Source organism: Coregonus lavaretus (genome assembly GCF_964263955.1).
Source record: "Coregonus lavaretus genome assembly, contig: HAP1_SCAFFOLD_5703, whole genome shotgun sequence".
Lineage (NCBI taxonomy): Eukaryota > Metazoa > Chordata > Actinopteri > Salmoniformes > Salmonidae > Coregonus > Coregonus lavaretus.
Genome location: NW_028162078.1, coordinates 1 through 5,000, shown reverse-complemented (window position 1 = coordinate 5,000; position 5,000 = coordinate 1). Strand labels below are relative to the sequence as shown.

The 5,000-nt window shown below is 42.2% G+C and overlaps 1 pseudogene across 1 annotated transcript in view; it reads right to left on the bottom strand.

Moving 5' to 3' along the window:
* The window catches only part of LOC311116546 (leukocyte cell-derived chemotaxin 1-like), a 14,200-nt pseudogene extending 9,256 nt beyond the window's left edge, over window positions 1-4,944 (bottom strand). The window contains exons 1-4 of the transcript in view: window positions 4,873-4,944; window positions 4,487-4,627; window positions 2,573-2,713; window positions 2,306-2,419 (exon numbers count right to left, since the gene is read on the bottom strand). The product of the transcript in view is annotated as a leukocyte cell-derived chemotaxin 1-like (transcript). The remainder of the gene's footprint in view (window positions 1-2,305; window positions 2,420-2,572; window positions 2,714-4,486; window positions 4,628-4,872) is intronic.
* Window positions 4,945-5,000: the final 56 nt, after the last annotated feature.

Below are 5,000 nucleotides of genomic sequence, written 5' to 3'. Positions count from 1 at the left end.
CTCTCTGCAAAACATGACTTAGTACTTGGTGGCAAAACCCTTGTTGGCAATCACAGAGGTCAGACGTTTCTTGTAGTTGGCCACCAGGTTTGCACACATCTCAGGAGGGATTTTGTCCCACTCCTCTTTGCAGATCTTCTCCAAGTCATTAAGGTTTCGAGGCTGACGTTTGGCAAATTGAACCTTCAGCTCCCTCCACAGATTTTCTATGGGATTAAGGTCTGGAGACTGGCTAGGCAACTCCAGGACCTTAATGTGCTTCTTCTTGAGCCACTCCTTTGTTGCCTTGGCCGTGTGTTTTGGGTCATTGTCATGCTGGAATACCCATCCACGACCCATTTTCAATGCCCTGGCTGAGGGAAGGAGGTTCTCACCCAAGATTTGACGGTACATGGCCCCGTCCATCGTCCCTTTGATGCGGTGAACTTGTCCTGTCCCCTTAGCAGAAAAACACCCCCAAAGCATAATGTTTAAACCTCCATGTTTGACGGTGGCGATGTTGTTCTTGGGGTCATAGGCAGCATTCCTCCTCCTCCAAACACGGTGAGTTGAGTTGATGCCAAAGAGCTCGGTTTTGGTCTCATCTGACCACAACACTTTCACCCAGTTCTCCTCTGAATCATTCAGATGTTCATTGGCAAACTTCAGACGGGCCTGCATATGTGCTTTCTTGAGCAGGGGGACCTTGCGGGCGCTGCAGGATTTCAGTGCTTCACGGCATAGTGTGTTACCAATTGTTTTCTTGGTGACTATGGTCCCAGCTGCCTTGAGATCATTGACAAGATCCTCCTGTGTAGTTCTGGGCTGATTCCTCACCGTTCTCATGATCATTGCAACTCCACGAGGTGAGATCTTGCATGGAGCCCCAGGCCGAGGGAGATTGACAGTTATTTTGTGTTTCTTCCATTTTCGAATAATCGCACCAACTGTTGTCACCTTCTCACCAAGCTGCTTGGCGATGGTCTTGTAGCCCATTCCAGCCTTGTGTAGGTCTACAATCTTGTCCCTGACATCCTTGGAGAGCTCTTTGGTCTTGGCCATGGTGGAGAGTTTGGAATCTGATTGATTGATTGCTTCTGGTGGACAGGTGTCTTTTATACAGGTAACAAACTGAGATTAGGAGCACTCCCTTTAAGAGTGTGCTCCTAATCTCAGCTCGTTACCTGTATAAAAGACACCTGGGAGCCAGAAATCTTTCTGATTGAGAGGGGGTCAAATACTTATTTCCCTCATTCAAATGCAAATCAATTTATGACATTTCTTACATGCGTTTTTCTGGATTTTTTTGTTGTTACTCACTGTTCAAATAAACCTACCATTAAAATTATAGACCATTATAGATCATTTCTTTGTCAGTGGGCAAACGTACAAAATCAGCAGGGGATCAAATACTTTTTTCCCTCACTGTATAATGGCATGCATCATTCAAAAATAATTTTGTGCAGGGCAATGGACATATAATGCACAATGTCTCAGGAAAGACTGTCTGGGTTGGCAACACCCAGTATTGAAAACAGTCGGGCCCACAACCTGGACCTACATGCCGTGTTGAAAACATTTGCACACAAAAAAGGAGGACTTCAGGAGACCAGGGGTCTCTCAAGTTGGATTTAATTTAATTTACTTTGAATACTGAAGCCCATTTGTGTAGGCTATTAGCCAGACAAAACCCGCTGAGTTCAACAAGAAATAATAGCTGAATGTATCCTCAAGCCGACTACTTTTTTCCTCATTGTTAGGCTATTTGATGTGTAATTTTTATAAAAAGTTTATAAATAGCACCTAAATCGCAGCTATATACGGTATATAGCTATAGATAGTACACTGCATAATAAAACAATCCCTAGTAAACTACTGTTTTGAGGGTGAACTGACTGGATTACTTGGCATTAATAGACTGGTTTTACTTTCTATCCAAGCTAGGAGAGAGCGAGGACGGCTCATGTCATGCAGGTTCAGGTAGCCTATATATATATTCAGCTGTATATTCTAAAAAAATCTATTTTTGTATCTTAAATTAATTAGACAATCTGCAATGTTTGAATTTCCTACTTTAATTACTGAATTACATTATTGCCAGAAGTCTAAAAATGCCAGTATTGCGACACCGTATATAGCTTCGTGAAATGTTATGCTTAACCTGAGAAAATGACGACCAAATAGGCCTAGCAATAAACATTAATCCATTAGCTAAAACAAACGCTGAGCTTGCGAGGGGGCCCAGAGAAACTGCGTTACGCCAGTGGACAGAGGGAGAGGGTGACTGGATAGGGAGAGGGAGAGAGAGAGCTGAGGTCATTCCTACCAGGTCGAACAGAAGTGAGTCTTTGTTCAGAGTTTTCACATCAGGCAGGTGAGCTTTGACCTGGGTCTTAATGTAGCACTTCTCTCCTCCAGCAAAACGGATACCAGTTATACCCTGGAGAGAGATTGAAGATAGGGAAGAGAGGGAATTGCTTATAACAAAAGCATTTAAAATTTAATGAGCAATGTGCATCCAACATTTTACATAATTACTTCAATGTACCATTGGAATTTGAATTTTTTGTTGCGGTTGTTCTTTCAAACTTACAACCTGGAAGTCGTGGACCTCCTCTGCCTCGCCATTTCCGCTGCCAGTGCGGAATCTCTCCATGTTGTTGGTAGCATCAATCTCCATAGAGCCCTCCTCCACCTTCCCATTAATACTGATGCTGTAGTGGATGTTGTAGACCTGCCACACAAACACATACATCGGGAATGTTGTCATACCTGTAAGACAGAGCGATGGAGAAGGAAGTTGTGGTGTGCGAGGTTATCATGTTTTTATTTCTATTAGTTTTTAGCATTTTATTTGAAATTCAGTTTAGTCTAAGTTAGTTTTCAGACTTGATTTACTAGTTTTGATTTAGTTTCAGTTTGATAAAAACCTTTCTATTTAGTTTAAGTTTTCGTTTAGTGTTAGGGATAGAAATTAGCCTATGTGTGGGAGGCTAGGAGCCATGTATGTGTTGTAGGCCTATAGTTTGTTTTTTGGGGATGTCACTTCGAGCCACTGGGGAGCATTAATAAATAAGGTGATGGGCCAGGACCATAGATTTGGAAAGACATAACATCTCTGTCTCATGATGACGTCTGTCAAATCAAATGACATTTTATTGGTCACATGCGCCGAATACAACAGGTGTAGACTTTGCAGTGAAATGTTTACTTACAAGCCCATTCCCAATAATGCAGAGTTAAAAAGTAAGACAAATATTTGCTTAGTAAAAAAGGAAATAGTAACACAATAAAAACAATAATGAGGCTATATAGAAGGAGTAGCAGTACTGAGTCAATGTGCAGGGGTGGCTACTTCGAATAATCTAAAATCTAAAATATATGTTGATATGTTTAACACTTTTTTAGTTACTACATGATTCCATATGTGCTATTTCATAGTTTTGATGTCTTCACTATTATTCTACAATGTAGAACATAGTAAAAATAAAGAAAAACCCTTGAATGAGTAGGTGTGTCCAAACTTTCGACTGGTGTACCTTGTGCTGGGGACAAAAAAAAGGCCACTCTAAAATGTGCAGCTTTGTCATACAACACATTGCCACAGATGTCTCAAGTTTTGAGGGAGTGTGCTAAGGAGTATTTCTGTCTATTTCTGTGTATTTCTGTCTATAATAAAGCCCTCGTGGGAAAAAACTAATTCCCATTGGGTGGGCCTTGCTCCCAAGTGGGTGGGCCTATGCCTTCCCAGGCCCACCTATGGCTGCACCCCCCTGCCCAGTCATGGGAAATCCATAAATTAGGGCCTAATGAATTTATTTCAATTGACTGATTTCCTTATATGAACTGTAACTCAGTAAAATCTTTACAATTGTTCATTGTCGCATTTATATTTTTGGTCAGTTTATTTTAGTTCGTTTTGCAGTTAAATATAATAGTTTCAGTATAGTTTTTCAAATGTTTTCTTTTTTCTTTTTTCTTTAGTTTCATTTTTCTAAATGGTTTTCCCAATTTTAGTTTGTATTTTAGTTTCAGTTTTCGTTTACTATGTGCGCGTGCGCGCGTGTGTGTGGGGGGGGGGGATTCATAATGGGTGAGTTTTGTTTACATTCCCCCATCCACATCCTAGAAACAGCAAGAAAAGCAGGCACAGGCAGACACTACCCTGCATCCAAAGCCTACACAATTGAACGCATTGAAAAATTCCCAACAAAATGATTATGCTATTCTTGCTCAGGCAATGCATTTAAACTCATGCAGGCCTAAAGCTACCAAATTGATTAAAAACATATCTTTTTTATGTAGCCTAGGCCTACCTCGCTCACACCTCTCGACCCCGGGACATCAGCAGGACCCTACGAGCCGCCCACCCTCAGTCTCAGAAACATACAAGGCTTCCATTCACCTATACCTCTAGACTCTTGAGAAACAAGAGTCGCTGGCTGGTTCAAGGAGCAATGTCTCTTGAACTCGCTATAGCCAGAGGGACTAATGTTTAAATGCTTACATGGTTGTCGTTGTTGTTCCAGAAGTTAAAAGCTCCGATAGCCCCGAACAGCAGCAGAATTGCCCCGGCGATCAGGACCACAATCCCGGTCTTCAGCAGGCGGCTGGTGGCAGCCGGTTTAACGGCCACAGCAGTGTATGCCTGCCGTGAACACATCAATCATTTACACATGAATGCCGCCTACACAGAGTTCAAGAAGTGTTAATAAGTGTTTATAATGCGTTGCGCTTATAAAAGTCCAGCTCAACCACAACACCTCCCTCAGATGAGCAGGTGTCTTCGTGGAATGTCCAAACAAAGTTTTCTGAGAGTAGTCTATCTGTCACACTTTACACGTTTCTGTTATTTAGAAACTAAAGCAACGATATATGATATAGGCTGCTTACCGGTGGCATAATACTGTTGCAGGTCATCCGGTCCCGCAAAGGAGATGGGCACTTCTCTGAACTCCAGGCCATGGCTGCGAATGGGTCTGAGAGCCTGAGCAAAGGTCTCTCTCGCGCGCGCGCTTTCT